Below are 14,293 nucleotides of genomic sequence, written 5' to 3' on the forward strand. Positions count from 1 at the left end.
CACACTGCCATATTTAGAGTAATGTGATACTAAGTTGTCTATGCAATGTTCAGATCCAATCAAAATTGTGGAACTATCCAATAGTACTGCCAGGTCCAACATATATTTTAGTTTATACACTATCAGTGGCATGAATCATTACTTTTCATTTGGAATAGCCCCCCCCCCCCTCCAAAGGGCCTTTGTCTGGCTATCTTTCCCAAACAGTGTAACTCAGTACTTTGCATAAACATGAGAAGTCTGTATACCAAATATTTGTAGGACTGAGATGACTGGAAGTGCATGCTATAATATTGTATACATGACTGAGCGTCAGCACAAGCAATACTTATAGGGTAACAGGAGAACTGTGGAGCAGGAAAACAATAGCCTAGTGATGAAAACAAGACACGTTATTCTTTTGATTCTCATGCAGAACAAAGTGAACAATCACTTTACTGCATTCACCGGTGTTTCTATTTTTCTGGTAATTAGAGCCTCTGGGAACTACAATCAGTATTCAACATTGGTTGGATTAAATAACTGATTCAACTTTAAATCTGATTTGTGCAGAAAATCTGAGTTTCAGCTCAAAGTATTAAGAAATAATAAGACTGCTGAGCTTTTTGCTGTCTTTCAGTCTACTGTGACAACCAATGTTCAGTCTGCCACGGTGTGTAGATACTGCCTTGGTGTGTATTTATCTAGATTCTTTCCAATCTGCCAGAGGAGCTTGATTGCAGTTGTCTGGAAAGCCTAGGTTCACATGTCCTTTTTCCATTCATTCATCAAGCAGGTCAGTTAATTTCAGGGCCACCTAAGCCTCTTTGTCTCAAGTAACTTCCTCCAGGTGGAGAATCCCCAGCCACACCCAAATCAGCTGAGAGATGTAGCTCCCCCCGCAAGTCCTGGGTGAGCCCTGAGGCCTTAACCTGGCTGGCTGTCCCTGGTAGATTTATGAGAGGAGGTGCCCAGGTGCACAGACCACTTCAACTGGCTTCTTTAAACGTGGGGGGGAACAGCATGGCCCCTGCAAATCAGCAGGAGAGTAAGCTGTTTGCTCTTTCACTGTTTGCTGTTCGAAACAGATCAACAGTGAAACCAGTTTATCAATTTAGCTGATATTGAATGCTGATTGGAGTTTTCTGAGACCCTGATCACCAAAACGCAGAGAAAACTGAACCCCAATGTGTTTAACAGTGTGTGAATGTGTCTGATAGAAAATAGCCTGTAACACTTTACAGGCAAGGAAATGCTGCGTGTGTGGGTAGATGTGACTTGAAGTGTAAAAAATAAAATCCACTTTGAGCACTCAATTACACTAGAAAAGCGTCATGTAAGTACAGACAATTTAGCATTTTAGTCAGTAAAGTTTATGGGCAACGGTATGGGTAAGGATGTAGATCCACTGATCATTTCAGAGCTTTGATTTATGACTCAGCTCCCTCTTCTGAGCTGACATTCTCCACTGGAGACAGATTCTCTCCCCACACCTGAGGGGAGCATGTTTTACTTTGCTGTGAAGGAGCCATGTACTTACATTTGGAGGTGATGATTTAAGTGAAAATGTTATTTCAATATGTTTTGTGTTACCAGAGATGTCTACAATGTGCTTGGAGCATCAAAATGCTTTATGACCTTTGCAAAGGTACCCTCGTGTGGTCAAACCGGCCACCGAGCTCAAAAATCAAGGCAGAATAAACGTACGTTTGTCATTAATTATTTTTTTCTCTATATTCTTCTTCCTTTCTTCACTCTCCTCTCACTCAGAATGGTGAAAGCAGATAACCATCATCTCTGTCTATTTCTGTCTTAGTCTTCTTCCTGTTACAGTGAATTTTTACTTCCCCCTGTCACCATGCGCTCATTCTCTGCTGAATCCTGACCAGTGTTGTTCTCCAAAGGTTAAATTAAAGCAAAAAAAATATAAGTAATCTATTTTTAAATGGGGTTATGCAATGTCTAAAGAATTATAGATGTCTTTCCTTAATAAGACAGTGGTTAGGGCACTCCCAGTTTGGAGAATCAGAAGGTTTCCTGATGGGCAAGCTAAGCTAAAAAAAAAAAAAAAAAGCTACTCAAAAGGGGGCAGTTAGAAGAGAGAATTTTTCATTATTTAAAACAACTCAAACCTAAAAGATTTCACAGAGATTCAAGCTAACACTATATTGCGGAAACTGACACTGCATCACTTCTGCAGACATCTTTCCTCCAAACTCTCCTCTTTTGAGCAATATCTGTGCATCTTCACACAGCAACAAACGCAACCATAAACATAAGTCTGCATGACTCATTTCAATATTCTCCCAAAAGAATTTTGCACTTTGATGTAAATATTTCCTTTTTTTCAAATGCCAGGCAAAAGAGACATTGATTTATTATGTCACAGACATCTATGCATTCTGTTACAAGGTTATTACAAGGTTAATCAGCTAGTGTAAGCCCATGCCCTCATGTTAGATAGTGAGGCATTGTAGCATCCAGTCTGTCCTCGGTGCAACACGAGTAACAGAATAGTAACAGATAGATGCAGACTTAGCTTTGTGGTTGCTGTTGGTGAGTTATAATGATTGACTCTCCTTCTCTTGAAATGAGTGTTTATAATCATGAAACTATTATGACCATCATCATTTCTCCCTCTACTCTGCATAGGTTTTAAATCAGAGGGGCTTGAAGCCATGGTTGATTCCTGAAATAAAACAAATGAAATATGCAAATATGTATCAGGTTCTGTAACAATACCCAACGGACGTTTTTGATGGCTTTCTAGAGGTGTCTTTGTGGCCTCTTCAGCAAATTCACACGTATGGCTGAGCATGCGCAAGACTCCAATGGAGGTTTCTTAAAGCCCTGTTGGATTCTTTCTGCTGCATGAGTAACTGTTTCCACTGTGCTGTAGCTGAACCAAACCACTTCACCACAATACCACAAAATAGTGGAAATCTCTGGTAAATGTGCAGTATGTTGTACATCCAGCTAAATTTGATGTCATGTGTCAACATATGAAGTCATGATGTCTTGTTGAGGACGGCTCCTTTGCAGGGGGAGTACATTTTGTCCACACTGTGCCTGGGTAACTGGGGAAAATAAACAGTTGTGACTCCTGGTTCCAACAAATTGATTTATTTTAGCTCATTGGATCTGATGATGGCTAAGCGCCTGTATGTTTGTGGCTGTATTGTTTTCTGCGTGTGCATGTATTCATCGGGGTTCATGTCTGTTTCCCAGTTGTATATCTGTTTTTTCACACCTCTAATTGTGCAGTGTATTCAATGACTTCATGTGTTTACTCTAGTATTACTGATACCTGACACATGTCGGTGGCAGCTGAAATCTCACATTCCCATTTACTAATGAAGACAAGCTTCCTCACCAGTGTGATGCTGCCTTTCCTACTCCCCCATCACATGCTCTGTTCATCACGTAATACAACAAAGACCGCTTGCCAAATACCTTGGAAGAGGTCAGGGTCAATATCTTAATCTTGATCTTTGTACTTTTAGATGCTGAGTTTTTCATTTTATTGATCTAACTTTCATGTATATTACATTTCACTCTTCCTTGACTTACTATCTCAAATTTCCCATTCTTTACATCAGCTCAAATATTCATCTTCACCCTCCCCTCCAATGTTTCTTCATTCCATTGCTTCTGCTCTCTGTTTCTCCTTCTTCCCTCTCTGCTCCTGGATTCAGAGCTTGTTTACTCTCCCAGACCACAGCACTGACTCGCATCCATGAAATGATGCAATTAAGGTTCCTACTGGGGCTCAATCTGTCATGCTGAACCACCACAGAATGCTGAGAGCAGTGCCCAGTGTTGAGGTGACAGGTAAGATTCACCAAGAGGAGGGGTGTTGGTAATACATTTGTATTTATTGCTAATTTTACAGAGAAAATTTGGAAGAAATTGTGATACCAAGCTGCATTGAGAGTAGAGAAGTCTGTGAGAAAAACAACAGCTGTGTGCTTGTGAATGTGTTCCATGTTGGTGTAGCACTGTCTCAGCTAAAGAAAGGTGAAAAGTTTTAACCATATGTAGATTCCTGGTTCCTGGGCACAGTTAGATCATTATTGGATGAGAATTTTGGGGCATTTTAAAAAGTTTTTAAATATGTAAATATGAGTTTTGTAATGGTTTTATGTGATGTAAGTTTATAATGGTTCCATATACATAATGTATTTCATTATGCTTTCTAAATAAACTTTGTTATATTGAATATCAATGCAATCCACAAAACATCTTTTTTTTTGCTTCATATTACCTCAATATTATGTACAGTATGTCAGTGACATGTGCTGCTGTGAATCAATGTGCAATAGCATCATCATCTGTATAGTGCTCATGAACAAGTTTGCATTCATATTTCCATTTGCATGCATCTGATCCATATGAACATGTGCGTGAAAGGGCTGTGAAAGACAACATGTCGCTCTTGGTCTGCTTCCCTTCTCTGATCCTCAGTCCTGCAAGGTAAACAACTGATGTCGGCTGGAATGGACCACCTAAGTATAAGTTTCCATGTGGGGGTATGTCCTCTAAGCAAAGCAGGAACATTTTCCGAAACACATAAACAGAAGTTATGCAAATGGTTTACGACAGCGCTCGTGTGGCTGTATTGTTATATTAATCTGTATACACTGTGGCTCATCTTGGCAGGAGCCTTTGTTTGTCTTCAGTCTTAATCTGCAGCGCTCATCTCAAGCTTACATCACTAAGAGTCAACAGAGGGACGTCCGCCTCAGTCTCAATGCTAACACAAGAGCTAACATTGGGGTCAAATGGTCTGTGTGTGTGAGTGTGTGTGTATTTGTTTGAGTGTATATGTCTGAGTGAGTTTCAACCAAAAAGACCAAGCAGAGCCAAAAAAGGTCAGCATTTAGCTAAAAGTATGTGCTGATGTTCACAGGCACCTGACCACTGCAGCACGACCTCCCAAAGAAGATTGCCTGGAACAGTTTCCTTGCCATATGTAAACACTATGCATTTCCTGGTGGCCATGCTTTCACACATATTTGCTCTTCAAACACTGACGTGCCTCCAGAAAATTCCCTGCCCCTCAAGACAGAGAAAGGGGAACAGCGAAAGGAAAAGAAAGGAGGGCATTTTCTCTTTGTGCTTGCAAAGATGTGGTTTCCTGTGGCAGCAGTGAGGCCAGCTTGCATCAGCCTGTCCGTGTTTTTGTCAGTCCACGCCAGAGAACTACGCCAGATGCCTGTCGCCTTATTATCTGAACAGGCATGACTCGTTCTGGTGTGCTATGTGTGCCAAACGGTTTTTCACACGTTGCGAGGATGTAGGTGGAGGTCTTGCACAAACGCACATACAAAAAACACATCTATGTGTTGCTTGTAGTGTAAAAAAATTAATGAAAACTCGCATACAAATGCACACCTCTGCACGTCAACATTGTCATACCGCAGCAGATAGTACTTGGGTTAATTTAGATAGTTTTGATATAATTCTGTCTCGGGTGAAGGTTTGGATCAATGCTCAGACATTAATGTCTGACAAAACATTTGGTCAATAATGTGCATTTAATCTTTGTATCAACAGACGTCTCAGTCAATTTCATGGTGTGCACAAGACCCGAGGAACTCTTTGCATCTCGCCTTTGTTTTTACATTTCTAGATTAAACAAACAAGATACATGGATAGATGCTGGTACCTGTATTTTCATCAACAAGCAGCAAAGCCCCCTGATATAATGTAGGTCCACTACTTTGGTCTAACCATAAATAACTCAACATCAGACGGATGAGTTAGTGTAAGACTAAACTTCCAAGCACGATATTGTAACCACTCTGGTGTTTTCTGACTGTTCTTCCAATGCACCCTGTGTTGGACTTCTGGTCAACAAATAATGATACATGACGATGATAATAAATGACTAAATCTTTTGCTTTGAGAAAAAAAGATAAATCAGTCTTATCCTCTGGATGAAATTTTTTTTGGGGGGCTTTTTTATGCCAGGACAGTTGGAGAGAGACAGGAAGCAGAGAGAGGGGGGAGACATGCAGCAAAGGGCCGCTCAGTGCAGGACTTGAACCGGGGCCAGCTGCAGCGAGGACTGTAGCCTCTGTACATGGGGCGGCTGCTTAAACCACTACGCCACCGACTGCCCCCTCTGGATGAATTTTAACAGCAAGTAATCTTTTAATGTTTTCTCTTAGAGACTAATTTTATCAAAGTTTTCATTCCTCCACTATGTTTTTGGCTCCCTACAAAACTGAACAACTGCTGTTTTAGCCTTCTTTGTATTTTTTCTTTGCTGGAATGTATTAATTATGCTCAACGATGTTGACTTGATGGGCATTATACTGCATAGACTGTATCTTTGAAGTGCCTTGAGATGACATTTGTTGTGATTTGGCACGATATAAAGAAAACCAAATTGAACTGAATTGGTTGTCAGCAGGTTCATATTGTCATTATGAGCATTTTCATTGTAATGTGCCAGAAAAGAAGATGATATTTATGAAATAGAACTTTTCAAATGTGTGTTAACAAAGTATATAATGGAGGAATCATAAGACCCTGGGAACATAGGATATCGGGAGCATCAATACACTCCCTTTTAGCATAAGTTCAAGGTAGCACCAGGTTGCATCCTCAGACAGAGTCTAGCATGGCTCTAGATTGTGTTTTTCACTGCTTCCAGTCCTTGGAAAATGCATGCTCTGCGTCTCTCAAAGTCTTCAGACAGTTTCCACACAGTGGGTGCAGTGTATGACAAAGCAAATGTTTGAATCAGCTGCACACTGTGCAGGCTTTGCTTTAGTAGTGTATTTTCTGCAGATAAACTGCTGAGCTACGCTCCAAATTAAATCAAATAATCATTCCCAAAAATGACCAACTGTTCCTTCATGGTTTGATGTATCAAAGTAAAACTTTTTAATGTATCAGCATTCAAAATAATAATGAAAAGAAAAATCTCGTAACTTGACTAATGAATCAACGTTTATTGTACCATTAAAAAGGCAAAGAGAGGCTTGGTAAACAAAAATTACAGCTCAGCAATCAGAGCCTATTGCAACAGTACTCAGCCTCTGTCAAACCCACACACAATCACACAAATGCACTCCCATAATGCCAACTCCAGCATCAGAACACACTCTACAAAATGAAATAAATAAATCAAGTGAGTGTTATTCCAGTAATGGAGGATTAAGGACTTTTGTCAGTGAAATACTGCACTGACGAAGAAATATGGCCTATTCCTTTTCAAAATATATCAGCAATTATTTTCTGCCAGCACCACGTAAGGTAAAAACACAAATGGAGTGTATATTCTTTTGGCAAATCTCTGGTGTCTTTTGCATGTCTAAGGGTTTTTGGTGGTGCTGTCTCAACATTGCCAAAGCTTTAATCCTCGTTTTGGTACATAGACTGCCTGTGGTGGTGCTGTGCTGTGCTGTGGGCATCCTAATCTCTCCAAAGCTCTGTGTCTAATGGCTGCATTGCCTCTCTGTACACTGTGTACCTTCAGTTTAGCTGCAGCCTAACACATGACAAAGTGGTGACGGGAAGAGGTTGTTACACAAATAGACTGGAAAGGAAGAAAAAAGTTTAATCTCACACTGATCTAAACTATTTTGTTCTTTAGTTTTCTCAATTATAAATTCATTTTAGGTATATCGGTTATTGAAAGTCATGGAAGATGTTAACTTTTATCTGGAGAAAGCTGATTATGACAAATTTCCCTTTCCCAGCATAAAGAATCTTTTAGCTTTTAGTCATCTTAGTCAGTCCAATCATGATGGTTTGGTTACATTTTTGTTCAGCACTGCAGATGCTGATCATTTACACTGAATATTTACACTGAGAGGAACGCCCACCCAAATTTCAAATCGCCTGGTTGGTCCAACACTTTTATGTTTCAGTTCGGTTACATTTGTCTGCAATTATTTGTAAATACCTCGAAAAAATGAACTGATGATCTTAATGGCTATTTGCTGATGACTGTTTAAACATTAAAAGTATTGGAAACATTGTTTTGAAGCCATCTTATTCTGAATTTCTGTGCTCCCCCTGCAGGCATGTGGGAGGAAAAGTATGTGCTCTGCACGTCATGTGAACACAGCAGCCAAGCTGCTTCTTTGGTGTTATGCCGATGTCTTTTTGTTGCATTGCTTAATCACATGTATCTCGTGCTGCTGTTTAGCTTTGTCCAGGCTCAAGCTCCAGTTCCATCACACACAACATCTGTCAAGCAATAAAATTCTGAATAATTTCAGTCCGAATCCTGTACAGCGGCATTTTGATTGATTTAAAATAGTAAAGGCTGTGGGAAAATGCAATTATCTTTACAAATTCATTTAAAATCTAACCCATAGAGAGGTATTTTTAGTAACTTCAACACTTAATGAAGAAAAACTCCTGGTCAACATGAATGTGGTTAAGCCATGGTGTGAAACCTTGTGTGCAACACAGTGATAAGGTTATTAGCACTGACGCCTCAATGCGTGAAATTTACCTTTTTGAAGTTTGGCTGTGGCCTTTCCGAGAGAAATTTGCATGTTTACTGTGCCAGCCCAGAGACAAACGTGTTTTGTTAACTGGTTATTTTGAATAGATATTTGCCCGTCTCTGCTTTAGGCCTGCGATGAACTGGCGACCTGATCTGAGTGTACCCCACCTCTCACCCAATGTCCACCGAACAGGATAAAGTGAGTGAAGAAAATGAATGGAAAGCTGGAGGCACATCCTTCAGTTATGTGATATCACAAATCTATTTACAAACTGAATACGCACTTGCACAACTTCATTTCAATTTGTTTTGCTGAGACAACACTAAATCATCAGAAGTACATCAAACTTTTGCAGCAAAAAACATCCAATGTTGCCTTGTGTTCTTATTGTAGATTAAGCAAATTTATGTTGAATAATTAGTTAAAAGTCATCTTTTACATCTGAAAAAGTAAAATGGTTTAAGAAAAATTTGTTTAAGTGGACAAAACAGTGTCAACAAATCCACACTTTCAGAATGTAGAAGATCAGGGAAGCTGCAGGCAAAATCGCAGCTGAACCCTCATAAGTTTGATCTGACTAGTATAAAATCATGTGAAAATATTTGATTTTCAATGTAAAATTGAATGTTTCATGAAACATATGTAAAACCTTAGATTTGATGGAGGGATTACTTTCCTTACTACATGATCGTATATCATAAATTGGGGTAATGAGAGAAAAAGAACAATTAATTCAACTAAATTCCTGTTGTTTTATAGTATAGAACTCTCTGACACCATACGCTTAAGCAGGCTGGTTTTAGGCTTCAAAAGAAGTCTAAATAGGCAAAGACACCACCCTTCCCCTCTCAAATCTGTTACATTGTCCTCATGTCAAAGCTATCCATGCTGTAATCTTGACACCGTTGCAGGTGTCCCTTCTGATGGCCTTATCTCTGGCCTTCAGCCTTGACCCTCTCACACCTGGATGACTCTTCTGCATACCCTTTCTAACCTCTGACCTCAGACTGTCGATCATCCAGGGGTCACCTGTTAAAAGCATTTGCCCAATAAAATCTCTACTCACTAGGTGGTGGTGAAAGTATCAGCTAATAAACCAGAGAAGCACCATCAAAACAATGATGCAGCCGCACTATGACAAACAAATAGATTTTTGGTCGAATCCAATTGTGCTAGACAGTTTTGCATAAAACCAGGTCCAAAACCAAAAGACCCCATACGAGTTATAAATTATATGTATAATATGCCAAAGACTCTGAGAGTGTAAGAAGGTAACCAACATGCTATCCCCCAATAATTACAAGAGGGGTTTTTTTCCCATTATTGGAACATATACTGTTTTACAGGAGATGCATTGTGCAAGACAAAGACAACGTTAGTTACTTACTCCCCATGCCTATGGCCAGCTTTAGATGAATCTTCAGGCCGGAATCTATTTCACTGCAGACTGCAAGAAGGTTTCCTTGTAATGATGATGAATTCATGATAAAATTTGCCAGTTAAAAACATATGAGGAACGACTAACTATTTTTGCTGGAGATTTGTGAGAATTTGTTGCCACAGTGTTCATCGGGAGCACATTCCTCTACACCTCTAAACTTAATACAACCCCAAGACACGAGAAAGACTGCCTTAAAACAGCCTGGATTTGAGTTTCATGACCACCTTACACCAAACGACCACAGGGGCGCCACAGATCTCGTGAGAAACGTCCTGATTTAATTCTGTAATTCTATCTTAATTCTAAATATGTGAATGAGAGCAGCTTGATTTGGCTGTGTTAATATACACATTTGATTCATTGTTTTTAAAAACAGACACAAAAAAAACGGAACTTTGGAGCATTTTTGTTGCCCTTTTGAGTCTAGTTGAGCAGGTACATGCAGAAGTGATTGAACTCCTCACCACACAGTCTGGGTATGTTAAGCTGACTAACATGTTTACATGCAATATTCCAAAGACCGTTCTGGTTGAACCTACATCATAGTTCAGTTTTTTTGTGTAGTCAAAAATTGAGCCATTACTGAAAGTTTGATTTGACGTCAACTTGTGGTCTTTTTTATTCTAAATGTAAATAAATTGTGCTGTTGTGCACCCATCCATCACAGTTATGTATGAATAGGTATAACTATATAAAGTAAGCGCTGTTCTGTGTGTATGGCCCAAACACTTTTCCAGAAATCCTTTTTTTTCCGCATCAGTAGATGATGAACAAAATTTCAGCATTTATGATTGATATGTTGTATTTTTGGGCTAATTTGGGTTGAGGAGGGAGCCTTAAATCATATCTGATCTCTTTGTGGGGCATCACTATTCAAATTGAGGAATCAAAGACCACCAGTGTGTTGCACCTCTAATGTGGTCAGAGGAGGAGGAGAAAGGGGGAGGATCTGCAGTTTTGGCTCAGCGACATACTTGAAATCTTGATCCTCTCCCACTAAGTCCATGCTGGCAGATGGAAGAGCGTGCAGCTCAACTCTCTGATCGACTTCTGCACTTGCCACACACTGAGAAAGCACTGACAACATTTGTCATTCAGTTTTATTGTTGACATCCACTTTCTTTTTTTCTTTTGCTCTACATTTCCCTCACTCTTTTCCTCTTTGGCAGGCAGCAGTAGGTCTAATTGTATTGTCCAAGACTGAGTGAGGTTTGGCACTAATTCAAGGCAGACCGTGCGCAGCTATTTTATGGTTTCTTTCCACCTCACTTGCCGATGTATGGTTCGCGACACATTTGACGAAAAACATTTAATGTGAAGGGTTTGGCGGGGTCCTGCGTGTACAGTATACAGAGGGAGTGAAAGTTGAAAATGAACCGGGACAAAACACATTCATTTTAAGTTCTCATTCACCTTCAGCTGCACCTCCCTCAGTACCACACACAGCCTCATATCAATATTTTTTCTTTAACAGTGTGGTTTTCAGTTTCAGTATGTTTACCCTGGTTTACAGTCTCCTTTCCCTGGAAACACCTATGTTAGGTAATCTCATAATGAGCTAAATGGGGGAGAAGGAATCTGCCAAATGTGCCATTTGTAGTCTTGGGGTCAGACAAACAGAGGTGTGGAACCTGAAGTAAAAAAGTCCAAGTTTCTCTGAACCAACTAAACAAAGAGAGTTGTGTCTGGCCTTGATGAGTGGATGCAAAATAAGTTTGGTCCGTGAATTCAGTAATGCTGCAGGGAGGTTAACACAACATCCATTCATAAAATACTTTTGTATCCATGTTTGTACATGGATACAGCATTAAAACAGAATGTATGTTTTGGTCCCAGAACTTTTCCCCCATTGCATTATGGGGTAAATCTTTTCTATGAGGACAAAAAAACACATCTTCATATCATAGAATAGATTCTAAAATAAAGACATGCTTTTAGCTTGGGGTAATGTTAGGATATGACAAGTAGCAGTTATGGTTAAGAAGTAAGCCTCCAAGAATTAATGTAAGTCAAAGAAACGTTGTCTGAAGTCATGGATACGTGTCCATGTGTCACTGTGTGTGTGTCTGCTTAGTGAGTGGACCACCAGGCATCCAGACATGGACTCCGCCTTTGAGCTTAATACAACTGATTGCACACTGATCAGTCCTGGTAATAGTTAAGGCTTCAAAGACACCACCTCTCAGGCTGCCAGCAGTTATTTCCGACCCTGGGATCTCAGTCCCAGGCTTTGGAAAACCCTTGGACCTCAAAACAGTCTGCATGTTCACATTCTGTTTTTTAGCAGTGTGAGCAGAAAAGAAGACAAGATCATTGTTACTCTGTGTTTTTCATGAAAGCACACTTTTAAAAAGACAAACACAAAATCTAAAAATTAGGGTAGCTGTGATAGGAAGGCAAAAAATAATATTCACAGAAAAAAAACTTACCAAGGCCACAGACTCTCTAAGAGTCAGACTTACAAATTATAAGCTACAGTTATATTAAGCCAAGTCCCAACATTGATAGAAAAAAAAGAAAAAAAATCCGAAACACCAAAACTATATCTAAAATACTTTATGATTCAGTTCAAAACAGTCCTTGGTCTTTACATTTTCAATTTCTTTTTTTCTTCAAAATGTATGGTGTGTTCCCAAACATATCTCTGCCCTCGTGAAAAAGCCTTATGAGCTGGTGAACGGGCTGATGGAAGTAAAATGATGGGGTGTCTAGCACTGAACCGTGGGGCACACCTATGGAGAGGCCATGAGATGTGGGCAATCGTCCTTCCTGTGAGACTTAGAGAGAATGCCCACTGAGGTGGGGCTCAAACCAAAATTGTGTATTGTTTGAAAAACTAAGCTCAGCCCTGCTAGAAATAGCACTGTTAATACTGTTTATATTACATCAAACTGATTTCATGTAAGAGTATAAGGAAGGAACCGAATGCTGGCTCTCGATAGGGAGGAGAACACGGCCGGGAAACAGGTTTGGTAAAACGGGGCTGGTGAAACAGATCAACTGAAATAGGGAACAGGGAGAGACAAGACTACATGCATAGAGTAGAGGCTGATGGTGAAGAAACCCACATGGAAACAATCAAGATAATTACAGAGGCTCGAGCAGGACAAACATGGGAAGTAAAAGAAAACACAACACACAGGGGAAGAGTTCTTACCAATTAAAACAGGAACTGACACAAATAATATTCAAACTCAAAACACTCTAAACCACAATAGTTGGTTAGCTGCTCAGATCTAACACTGGTGAAGATCTTATCGTCTGCACAGAACAGTGAATTTACTTATTTAGCAAAACATCAAAACAGGTCTTTATAGCTTCATTTGGACAGCACTTCAACTACGACTGTAATGCAGCTCGATAGAGTTTGAATTACTGGAACCTGCAATACTGCCATCACAACTGACATCAACTTTAAGTACACTATGGCTGTGTGAAACATACCTGACAACAGTCAGAAAATATATTTTTTTCAACATATGGTAAGATATGGTTAAGATTAATGGAACAAGTGTAAACTTTTATTGATTTCCCTGAGACTCTCTGTTTACCCCACTGTGTGTTTCTCCCCTCACACAGGTGAGCTCTCACATCTCTTACCGTCAGCACTGTACAATTACACCATGCAACTCCCCCACCCACCACCACTCTTCAAACATTCACACAAATACTCCAGTTCTTTGAACACTCAAAACACCCTTCTTGTTTGACAGAGAGTAAACCGTAGGACAGAAGACGCTGATATGTAGTTCAAGGATTGTATCAGAAACTCTAGTGGGGAAAAAAATGGTTGAATTAAACCAGGGAATCTTTATGGTGTTGGTGCAGTTTATTCTCCTCTCACTGGCTCATCATCAGCAAGGGTAAGAGTTTTTTTCTTAATTAATCTATTTATCTAGAGTTGGTTTGCTGTTGATTAAAATCTGAAATGGATTATAATCTTTTGGCAGTCTTTTTTTTATTTATTTTTTTATATTTGATATGTATAGATTTGATCTAATAAGACTAAATAGTTCAGCAATAGTTCAGTCAACGCTTTAAAAAAGTAAGGGTTTTTATTCTCTCACTTGGCCGTAATATAAAGACTTATCTTGTATAGGCGTGGGAATAAGGAATATTTTTCACATGCAGTTACATTATACAGTTGCGTGAGTTGTGGGTACGATGTGGTTAATGTGTAATCCGAGATGTATACAAAAACAGTAAACCTACCTGACATAAATACAGGTTAGGAAAATGGCCACTCAGGCAAAAGTCATGTTTAAAGTGACAAAAAGCTTAGTTTTTGGTCATACAAAGAGGGTCATGTCACAGCATGCAGGTTGGAGCTAGAAAAAAAGAAACAAACAACAAAACAACTGAGTTCTATTAGCTATGAGCACACTTTGACAAAAGTAACAGT

This window comes from Odontesthes bonariensis, chromosome 4 (assembly GCF_027942865.1).
Source record: "Odontesthes bonariensis isolate fOdoBon6 chromosome 4, fOdoBon6.hap1, whole genome shotgun sequence".
Taxonomy (NCBI): domain Eukaryota; kingdom Metazoa; phylum Chordata; class Actinopteri; order Atheriniformes; family Atherinopsidae; genus Odontesthes; species Odontesthes bonariensis.